Source organism: Suricata suricatta, chromosome 8, assembly GCF_006229205.1.
Source record: "Suricata suricatta isolate VVHF042 chromosome 8, meerkat_22Aug2017_6uvM2_HiC, whole genome shotgun sequence".
In the NCBI taxonomy this organism is placed as follows: domain Eukaryota; kingdom Metazoa; phylum Chordata; class Mammalia; order Carnivora; family Herpestidae; genus Suricata; species Suricata suricatta.
Genome location: NC_043707.1, coordinates 134,529,933 through 134,541,969, shown reverse-complemented (window position 1 = coordinate 134,541,969; position 12,037 = coordinate 134,529,933).

Genomic DNA, 12,037 nt, shown 5'->3' with positions numbered 1-12,037 from the left:
AATGTATTTGGTTGAATTTTTGTTATTTAACAGATTTGGTGGCAGTAGTGGGATCCAAGACGACCTTTCTGCAGCATTCAGGAGCAACACGAAGCAGGTGTGGTACCTAGAAACTGTTTGAGTTCACTGCCTCTCTCACCAAGGCTGTTGGTTGAGTTCTTCCTGGTTCTGAGCTCTGCTGTTTTTGTGTTGGGGCTCCTGATCTAATCGGCTTTCTTTACAGAGCAAATCCGCTTGGGCTGGCAGAGAGTCAGGCCTGGAGCCCGGGTGACCTGCCATATTTGTCCGGACCCCAACTGAGCTGGCAGAGGGTCTGTCCAGAGCCAAGCCCCTGGCCTTTCAGATCATAAGTCCCCCGATGGAAAACCTCAGCAAGTTTCTAAGGGAATCTGTGTTGGTGCGCACAGGGCTCTCTTGCGGCCAGGATACCTTGGTTATTGCCAGTGCATTAAGATGCACGTGTTTGTCTTATTTAATATAGATAAAGGCTTGCTAGCAGGAAGCGCAGGCCAAAAAGCTACAAAAGTCTGTGGGCACAGGTTGAGCATTTAAGGACTGTTAGAGCATTTGCCATCTCCAGGAGGCTCCTGCGCTAGGACAAGTTGGCCACGGAACAGGTTAGATTGACATCAGGCCACCCACCAACCTCGAGAGAACTTCATGTGACAAGGTAAACTAACACACACACGGTCCTCAACGTCACGGCACATCCCTTTTAGGTATCAGTCTGGCTCTAAGAAACCCAAAGTCTTAGCTGATGGGATTCTTCAGTTTTAAAGACTCAAGCCTTCAACGTTCCGGCACACCTGCTTATTTTATGTCTAAAAACGATAGCCCTGGAAGTTGCAGATACCTAGCAAGAACAGCAGAATCTCACTACGCTTGTTTTGCATCCTGAGGAATTTGGCTTGGTAACCTTTCGGCTGGAGGCTCCAAAATAAGGCCAGAGAGAAGTGGGAGTTGCCCCCAACTTGAGGCTGGATATGGCTGTACCAAAAAAATGGGAGTTAACTCCATTTCCAGCTAGGGTCCGACGGAGCTACTGTAAGCCCTGGGGAATCACAGCCTCAAAATATAATGGCCCCTGTGAGGAACTTTCCAATTAGAAAAGATCACTTAAGAAGTACCCTTGAGGGGCACCTGGGTAGCTCAGTCAGGTAAGTGTCCAACTCTTGATCTCAGCTCAGGTCTTGATCTCAGGGTTTGTGAGGTTCAAGCCCGATGTTGGGCTCTGTGCTGGGGGTGAAGCCTACTTAAAAAAAAAAAAAAAAAGCACCTCAGAAGCAGAGATTCCAAAATCAAACCAAATGGTAACAAACAATCCTCCAAATGATTTCAAAATTCCAAATTAGTTTCATTAAAATTACATAAATTCATAAAAATTACAAATGTAAGCGGTACCTAAAACAAAAGCCTGAAGACTGACGTAACTTCCTGCTCAGTGCCCGGTCTACTAATCCTCTATGTGACTTGTTCTCCACTCCGCAAGGACTTCAGAACCGTAGACAAAAGTCCTCCAAGTAAAGGGCCTCATGAACACGCCCACATCTGCCTTCCAAGAAGGGCTCCCGGACGGCCCCTCCCAGAACTGGTGAACCTGAGAGGTGAACCTGAGACATCCCCGGGGAAGCTCTGGTACATACTAGAACCCGCAGGGGCCCCTGGGAGAGCAGGCAGGAGCCAGCCGAGGGTGGAAATCCTTACCAGAATCGGCTCTTCTGAATCTCTGGAGTGCCCCGGTTGTCACGCTGTCCCTTCCTTTCCAAACCCAGCCCCACTGGTCACTGATCCTTCGTGTCCCTGCTGCCTTCAGTCCTTCCAGAGCTGGGCAGGGCTCCGCCTGCCTGGGACTTGGGGTTTGTGTTTCTGTCTTTTGGTTCTCATTGGGAGTAACTCTGCGTCTTGGGACATTGATATACTTTCTACCCTCTTTGGGGACCTTCGTACATCAAAGGGGGGCTTATACATCAAAGGGGGGCTTATTCGGTACTGCCAGAAATATTTAAAATAGAACCCTGTACCGAGAGGGAAAAAAGCAAATTGAGAATAATGTAGCTGGGTAGGTGGATCAACTTGTGATATTTAGGTTAACAACCTAGTTATTTGAGGAACTAAAGCAACTAACTGTCCTTATCTTACAAATGTTTACAAAACTGGAGGCAATTCAAAGTTCACCTGTTCTTTTACCAATCTCAGTACTTCCTTCCCCTCATTATCTTAAACAGGTTGTAAAACTATTGGCTTTAGGAAACCAAAGTCCTTCTGGAAGAACTTGCATTCTTTCTCAGTCCCTTAAAGTTGCACACCTCATCAGGACTTTGAAATGTAAACACAGCCCACAATCACCTGAGATTGAAGGAAAAAAGGTGGAGGGGGGAGGCCTTTTAAAAATACAAACTGTTAAAAGGACTCTTGTGCCCCAACTTTAGGACCTCTTCCTTAAGATCTGTTCCAGAAACAAACACAAATCCTAAAAATCTTCACCACAAACATCAGTAACTATAGCGTCCTGGCGTCTGCGTGCGGTCCGTACCTACTCACGTTACAAATGTGAGGTTTGTCCCCCTCCCATAGAATTGCTGAAATTAGCCAAGGAGCTCTGTGGAGCCGGACAAGTGCCGGTGAGGACTGGGCGTTCTAAACCTCGCAGACAGATGCAAGCCAATCCAGAGGATTTTTGAGTTCCTGTGATTCTGGGAAAATACTCAGTTGTTGGTTTAATTAAAATAGACCTTAGGGTCTCTGGTAACCAGCGTTGAAATTAAAACTTTTATTCTGTCCGAGTTTACTTAAAGTCAAATAGGATGATGTGATGTCTTAACACAAAATGTGTTTTTATTTTTTTTAATAGCTTGGGAGAATGAAGGACTTTTTGATGTCGGCTCTGTGCTGACAGCAAGAAGTCGGCTTGGGATTCTCTCTCTCTCTCTCTCTCTCCCTCTCTGCCCCTCCCCTGCCTGTGCTCTTGCACGTGCACGCGCGCGCTCTCTCTCAATAAATAAGCAAACTTAAAAATAAAATGACTCAAATTATAGACATTGGTGGAGAAACAGAAACAGTCCGTGTTCCCAGAGGCCTCGGGCCTCCCCCCTCCGGACACTCTGAACACATGACCTTCACTCAGTTTCCACCTGGTAGGAGTTACCAGTATGCTCCTGTTGTTTATCTGTTTCCCGGATGGGTAGAAGCCTTGCCCTGTGCATGGCTGGTGCCCTCACAATGGCAAAGAAAATGTGTTCAAAATGTGGTTTTCACCTGGGGCTTGTGTATCTCCTATGATCTCCAGTGATCAGCGCACCCAGTTCACTGGCAAATCATATGAACCTTAATGAAAACCTTGTAAACTTCTTGAAATCCTATCAGCGGCCACCCTTCCGTCTCCGACCGTCAGTCTCTAGTGTCTTAAACTCAAGCCTATCACCAAAGTCAAAGAAGCCTTCCCGGACCCCAGCTCGGAGGATCCTGGGGGTCAGTCTGGAGCCTGAGGAGTGGGCATTCTGGAAACACGGCTGGGGGAAGACAGCCCTCGAGCCCCGTGGGAAGGGCCCACGGACCCTGCTGCAAAACCAGAAGGTGTTAAGCCCCGGGCACACACCCCACGGCTGGGAAAGGCGCCGCTGGAGACCTGGAGGCCAAGAGGCAAAGAAGACAGGGAGCTGTGCCGCGGGGACTCAAGGCCTCTCGCTTGAACTAAACAGGAGAAACGTTCTTTTCCTTTCTTTCACTCTGACACAGTCCTGGAAAGGTAACGCCCTCCTCTCTGTCTCTGGGGGAACCTGGAAATTCAGAGTGGCCTTTGATTTCGGGCTCCAAGAAAATCAAACCGTGTTCCTAACTTTTCACAAGCAAAATAAGACCTCTCATTGGTCAACGCCCCTAAATTTACATGGTGTGTTACAAAGGACCTACCGGGAGGCCTCTGTGAGTCAGGACTCACTCCCTCTGGCCTGACCCTGCCTCCCTGGTTAGGGATAGTAAGTGAGGCTATAGGACCAGGAACTTCTCAACTCTGAAAATGATTGCAAAATCTGCTGCTGAGTTCAATAACTACCCGACAGAAATCCTAAGACTTTCTGGCCAAAGTAGTTTTTTTTTTTTTTTAACACACTATGTATTTATTTAAATTCAAGTTAGTTGACACACAGTGTAGTGTTGGTTTCAGGAGTAAACCCAATGATCTGTCACTTACATACAACACCCAGTGCTCAGCCCAAGTGCCCTCCTTAATGCCCATCCCCTGTTTAGCCCATCCCCTCAACCCAATACCGCCCCCCTCAACCCTCAGTTTGTTCTTTGTACTCAAGAGTCTCTTAAGGTTTACCTCCCTCTCTGTTTTATCTTTGGCCAAAGCGGTTCTTGGAAGTCAGATGGCCTCTGACTACCTTTTAGCCGAGCAAGGAGGTGTCTGGCCCACACCATCTTCGGCACCTGGAGGAGCACTTCCGAGGAAGTTGAACCTCGATTCCATGAATCACTGCGCAGGCCACCTGACTAAGAGAGTGGCTCCTTCGGCAGGGTCTTTCCTGACTTACTTGGTTTTCGGTTTGGGTCTCGGGGACCACGGCTGCAAGGTGTACCCCAAACACCGGAAATGACCCTATCCATAGGAATCATAAGAATCTCTCAGTTATGTTAAATGCTCTCAAAAGCGTTAGATGCATTTTTGCAGCCGCCAACCCACAGCAAATGACCACCCTGAGACGGGAGCGTCACAAAGGAATAAAGGGGACAACGGACTTAAAATCTGTGAGCCTGAAGCTGTAACCCGTGACAGTCACAGGTCACAGGGGGCGAGGAAAACTGTCACCGCCTGTGAACACCACGCAAAGGAGCAACAGAAGCTCTGAGCAATAGCCAATAGCGCGGTGGCGGAGAATGGCGTCGGCGCCTTACATTTCGATCCCATCTCTCAGCCGAGCCGAGCGTCTGATCAGAAGAGGGATTGTTAGGGGGAACCCACGGGTCCCAGTGGTGTCGCCTGGGTTAAGGCCCCAAGTCAGTAAAACCAACGCCTGGTCCTACTCTAACTGCGGTTTCTGGTGCCTGTAACACGGGATTTGCTGGTCAGCACTAGGGTATTTACTGATAGACCCTACTGTTCCCCTTAGGAGGGCGACTTGCCTAAAACAATGGCTTCTTCGCTAATAAAACTTCCTCTTTTCCCCACTCCCTCTCTGACTTTAAATGTTTTTTGGGTTTTTTGGGGGGTTTTGGGGTTTGTTTTTTTTTTTTTTTTGAGAAAGAGAAAGACAGCTGGGGCGGGGATGAGGTGTCAGAGAGAGAGGGAGACACAGAATCTGAAGCAGGCTCCAGGCTCCGAGCTGTCAGCCCAGAGCCCTACGCGGGGCTCAAACCCACAAACTGTAAGATCATGATCTGAGCTGAAGTCAGACGCTCAACCGACTGAGCCAGCCAGGCGCCCCTCCCTCTCTGACTTTAAAAGTCTTTCCTTTTCTCCCCTGGGCGGCTCAGTGGGTTGAGCATCCAACTTCAGCTCAGGTCATGATCTCAAAGCTCGTGGGTTCGAGCCCTGTGTCGGGCTCTGTGCTGACAGCTCAGAATCTGAATCCTGCTTCGGATTCTGTGTGTCCCTCTCTCTGCTCTGTCTGTCTCCTTCAAAAATAAGGATTAAAAAGAAAAAAAAGCCTTTCCTTTTCTGTAGACCCTTTGGAGCAGCTCCCTTCTACTCACTATACAGGATGCTGATTCATGAGTCAATAAAGTAAAATCAATAAAATAAGAGAAGATCAAATTAAATTTAATTTAATTTAAAAATCTTTAAAATGTCCTTGGTTGGGGGTGCCCTGGCTGGCTCAGTTGCTAAAGCATGAGACTCTTGATCTCAGGGTTGTGAGTTCGAGCTCCACATGAGGCACAGAGATTACCTTTTTTTTTTAATGTTTATTATTTATTTTAGAGAGATAGAGAACGGGAGGGGGAAGCTTAGAGAGAGGAGACATAGAATCCGTAGCAGACTCCAGGCTTAGAGCTGTCAGCACAGAGCCTGACGCAAGGCTCAAACCCACGAACCGTGTGATCATGACCTGAGCCGAAGTCGGATGCCTAACTGACTGAGCCACCCAGGCGCTCCAGAGATGACTTTTTTTTAAACATTTTATTTATTTTTGCAAGACACATTGAGAGAGACAGAATATGAACAGGGGAGGGACAGAGAGAGAGACAGACAGACAGACAGAATCTGAAGCAGGCTCTAGGCTCTGAGCAGTCAGCATAGAGCCTGACGCGGGGCTCAAACCCACGGACCGTGAGATCATGACCTGAGCAGAAGTTGGACGCTTAAAACTGACTGAGCTACCCAGGTGCCCCTGGAGATGACTTTTTAAAAACAAACAAAAAAATAAGTAAAATCTAAATAAATAGAATTACTTGGTTGAATTCTTGTTATTTAACAGATCCAATGAGGAACATTTCATGATGGTAAAAGATCAATGTATCAGGAAGATGTAACCATCATAAATGTATATGCGCCTAGCATCAGGGTTATAATCCATGAGTGAAAGACATGAAAGGAGAAATAGGCAATTTAAAATTCATGATAAAACTTCCCAACAAATTCGAAATAAAAGAAATTTCTCAACACAACGAAAGGCATCTCTGAAAACCCTAAAACGAGCATCTTACTTCACAGTGAAAAACTGATGCTTTCTCCCTAAGGTTGGGAACAAGGCAAATACATCTCTTACCACTTCAGCATCGCACTGCAGGTGGCCTCCAGTGCAGAAGGCAACAAAATAAAAGGTGTTCAGATTGGAAAGGAAGAATTAAAATTGTGTTTATTCACAGATAACATGATCACGGATGGAAGGTTGTCAGGATGCAAGATCACCAAACGAGTATTAGTTGTGTTTCTTTGCACCAATAATGAGCAAGCTGAAACTGAAAACAGGAAAACACCACCAAAGGGAGTGTTCGGAATTCAGGTAACAAAAGGGCAAAGCCTGTGCACTCGATACACTCAGCCTAGAACACTGCTGATCATCTAAATACACAGAAACGTTATGGCATGTCCATGGGTCGGAAGCCTCAATGTAATTGAGATGGGATTCTCCCCAAATCAATCCATTGATCCAGTGCGCCCCCAGTAAAATCCCAGAGTGCTTTTCTATAGAAATTGACAAGCTCATCCTAAGATTTATACGGAAATGGCAAAGGACCTACAATAGCCTAGAAATTTTTTTTGGAAAAGAAAAACTAAGTTGAAGAGTTTAGATTACCTGATTTGAAAACTTCCTATAAAGTGACAGCAGTCAAGACAGTGTGGCACTGGCATAAAATCAATGGAACAGAATGGAAAATCCAGAAACATAGTTCATATTTGAGGTCAACTGACTTTTTACAAAGGTGCCAAGGCAATCCAATGGGGTCTTTCCAACAAATGTTGCTTGAACAATTGGATATCCATCTGCAAAAATATGAACTTAGACTAATACCTTACATGTTATAAAAAAATGAACTCAAAATGGATCATGTAGCTACAGGTAAAAACTAAAACCCTAAGAATTCTGGAAGAAAATATAGGACATGATCTTTGTGATTTGGGGGTAAGCAAAGATTTCTTAGTTATGTCACCAACTGGGACGCCTGGGTGGCTCAGTGGGTTGAGCGTCTGACTTTAGCTCAGATCACGATATCGCGGTTCATGGGTTCGAGCACGGCATTGGGCTCTGTGCTGACAGCTCAGAGCCTGGAGCCTCCTTCGGATTCTGTGTCTCCCTCTCTCTCTGCCCCTCCCCTGCTCACACTCTGTCTCTCTTTCAAAAACAAATATTTTTTTTAAAACATTAAAAAATTTTCCTCTTCTGGGGCGCCTGGGTGGCTCAGTTGGTTAAGCATCCGGCTTCGGCTCAGGTCAGATCTCACGGTTCGTGGGTTCGAGTCCCGCGTCAGGCTCTGTGTTGACAGCTAGCTCAGAGCCTGGAGCCTGTTTCAGATTCTGTATCTCCCTCTCTCTCTGACCCTCCCCTGCTCTAGCTGTCTCTCTCTGTCTCTCAAAAATAAATAAAAAGCATTAAAAAAATATTAAAAAAATTTTTCCTCTTCAGAAGACACCACTGAGAAAATGAAAAGACAAGCCCCAAACTGGGAGAAAATAGTTGCTGGTCGTATATCTAATAAAGAACTTGTATTGAGGATACACAGAAACTTTTAAAACTCAGTAAGACAAACAATGCTATTTAAAAAAAACAAAAAACAAAAAATCAAACAGGCAAAAGTAGGCTAGTGAATGGGTTCCAAAGAACAAATAAATACACAGGGGAACACCACCCCTGCAGGAAAGAACACGCCATTCACACGCTGCAACACGGACAAGCCTCGAAAACATGCTAAGTGGGGCGCCTGGATGGCTCAGCTGGTTGAGCGTTGACTTCTGCTCGGGTCATGATCTGGCAGTTCGTGAGTTCAAGCCCCACATCGGGCTCGCTGCTGACAGCATAAAGCCCACTTTAAATCCTCTGTCCCCCTCTCGTGCTGCCCCTCCCCGCCTTGCAGTCTTTCAAAAATAAACATTTAAAAAATAAATGAATAAAGTTTATTTTAAATAAACATTTAAAAAATAAATGAATAAAGTTTATTTATTTTTGAGAGACAAAGAGAGACAGCACGAGCAGGGGTGGGGCAGAGAGAGAAGGAGACACAGAATCTGAAGACAGGTTCCAGGCTCTGAGCTGTCAGCACAGAGCCTGACACGGGGTTCGAACCCATGAACTGTGAGATTATGAGATTATGAGCTGAAGTCAGACACTTAACCAACTGAGCCAGCTAGGAGCCCTGTGGGAGGTTTTTTTTTTTTAATGTTTATTTATTTATTTATTTATTGAGCGAGAGAGAGAGAGAGAGAGAGAGAGAGAGAGAGAGAGAGAGAATATCCCAAGCAGGCTCTGTCCCCCAGACACGGGGCTTGAACTCACAAACCATGAGTTCATGACCTGAGCCAAAATCAAGGGTCAGACGTTCATCCGACTGAGCCACCCAGGGTCCCCTGATATGTTCTGTTTCGACTGTATTTTCCACTACAGTTTGTAGCTCTTCTTTCTGTGTCCTCTCCGTAAAAAAAGACGGAAACGGGCATCTGGGCGCTCAGTCCAGACACCAGCCCTGGTTTGAGTCATTTCACCCGAGAGCTGCCCTCTGTGGTTTCGTCGATCCTTTTTCCACATGAGGAGACCCCGAGACTTCACCACTCGCTGCATATTGCACAGCCAGAGAGAAGTGGGACCGGAGCGAGCTAAGGGCCGTGGGACCCCAAAGCCCAGTGCTCCCCGCCTCTATCAAGCAGATGCCGAGACAGACATTCCGGACCATGTGAGGAGCCATCGGGTCTGACTTCTTTGATAGCGTGCTGTCCCACCACTCAGTCTCTGGACCCCCCGGTTCCACCGAGACGGACCTTGGGAGGCATCAGATCTGTCCCCAGGAGGGCACTTCTGGCATAATATTCGGATTAAGCAAGTCTCCGTTCCCTGAGCCCCGGTTTCCTCGTCTCTAAAACAGGAGTTGGTTTAGACGAGTGATTCACAACCCGCTGGTCTCAGATCCCTTCATTCTCCTTTTTTTTTTTTTTTTGACATTTATTTATTTATTTATTTATTTATTTTTGAGAGACAGAGAGAGACAGAGCATGAGAGGGGGAGGGGCAGAGAGAGAGAGAGACCCAGAGTCAGAAGAAGGCTCCAGGCTCTGAGCTGTCAGCACAGAGCCCGACGCGGGGCTCAAACCCACGAACTGTAAAATCATGTCCTGAGCCGAAGTTGGACGCTTAACTGACTGAGCCACCCAGGCGCCCCCACCCTGTTTACATTTTTAAAAATGACTGATGATACAAAGAGCTTTTGTTTATGTGAGTTTTATCAATATTTGCCAATTTATTAAAAAAAAATCTTTAATGTTTATTTTTGAGAGAGAGACAGAGTGCAAGCAGGAGAGGAGCAGAGAGAGAGGGAGACACGGAATCCGAAGCAGGCTCCAGGCTCTGAGCTGTCAGCAGAGCCTGATGCTGGGCTCGAACCCATGAACCATGAGATCATGACCTGAGCCGAAGTCATATCCTTACCCGACTGAGCCTCCCAGGGGCCCCGATCAATTTATTTAAGTTTACTTATTTTGAGAGCGAGCAAGGGAGGGGCAGAGAGAGAGGAAGAGAGAGAATCCCAAGTAGGCTCCACACTGTCAGCACAGAGCCTGAGATGGGGCTCACAGCCATCAGATCATGACCTGAGCTGAAATCAAGAGTCAGACATTTAACTGACTAAGCCACCCAGGCGCTCCAATATTTACCATTTTAAAAATTAAAACAGGGGCGCCTGGGTGGCTCAGTTGGTTAAGCATCTGGCTTTGGCTCAGGTCAAGATCTCACAGTTCGTGGGTTCAAGCCCCATGTCAGGCTCTTTGCTGACAGCTCAGAGCCTGGAGCCTGCTTCAGATTCTGTGTCTCCTTCTCGCTCTCTGACCCTCCCCTCCTCGTGCTGTCTCTCTTTGTCTCTCAAAAAAAAAACATTAAAAAATTTTAAAAAATAAATAAAAATCAAAACAAACTTTTAAATAACCGTTTCCCAAAACAAAATGAAAGTCTGTGATCTGTGTTATTGTTTGACAGTCTTGCAAGTCTCTCTCTGTGTCAAGCTTACTACAGCTGGATTCTCTCATTCGCTTCTACATCTAATCTCCCCCAGACCACCCGTCACAGAGCCTCTGGAAAACTCCACTAGACACTTGTAAGAGAATGAAGATGAAGAAGACGAATCCGATCTTACTGGTGCTATGGAAATCATTTTCGTCCCCACTTCTCCCTGAAAGGGTCTCGGGGCCGCCAGGGGCCCTAGACCACCCTTGGAGAACCGTTTCCAAAGGGGGTCCATGCACCACTTGCAGTCAGAACCCGCCGGGCGATAAAACACCCACTTCCCGGCATCCCCCAGGTCTGCAGTATCCGAATTCACATTTAACAAGCCCCCCTGCACCCTGGAGTGGGGAGACACTTGGTTGGGAGAGCCCCACGGTCACCACCAGCTTGGTTCTTCCAAAACTACTGTCACCTGTTTGGGCAGAGCTGGGCTTCAGCCCCAGGTCTCCGGGCAGGACTCCCGTCTCAGCCGTGACCATGACCGAAGCGAGTCTGCCCTCCCTGGTTCTGTCTGTCCCGTCACATCCATATTCGCTTCCTTCCCCTCTCAGGGAAGTGTAGAGGGCAGCCGGGCAGCTTGCTTGTAGCTTTAAAATAAATTCTGGGCCTTCTTGGCTGAAATTAAAAACACAAGAAACAAGGGGTGTTGGTGAGGGAGTGGAGGAAGGGCCCATGCACCGCTGGCGGGATGCTCACCGGGGCAGCTGCAGTGGAGAACGGTACGGAGGTTCCTCAAAAAATTAGAAATAGAACCACCCTTTGGTCCAGTAATTCCACTACTGGGCATTTACCCCAAGAACAGGAAAACACTAATTTGCAAAGATAGATGCACGTCTGTTTATGGCAGCGTTATTTACAATAGCCAAAATACAGAAGCAGCCCTCAGGTCCCTCGACCGATGAATGGATGAAGAAGTGATATATATACACCAGAACACTGTTCAGCCATAAAAAACAGTGAAATCCTGCCATTTGCAACATGGGTGGAACTAGACTGTATTATGCTAAGTGAAATAAGTCAGTCAGAGAAAGACAAAGGGATTTCACTCATACGTGGAATTTAACAAAACAAACAAAGAAAAACAGAGACTTAACTATAGAGAACAAGCCCGTGGTTTCCAGAGGGGAGGTGGGTGGGGGGATGGGTGAAACAGGTAAAGGGGATTAAGAGAGTAATACACTGATTGTGAGGCGCCTGGCTGGCTCAGTCGGCGGAGCATGCGACTCTTGATCTTGGGGTCATGAATTTGAGCCCCACTTTGCAGGTAGAGATTATTTTCTTAATGTTTATTTTTGAGAGGGACAGAGCACAAGCAAGGGAGGGGCTGAGAGAGAGGGAGACACAATTGGAAGCAGGCTCCAGGCTCTGAGCTGTCAGCACCGAGCCCGACATGGG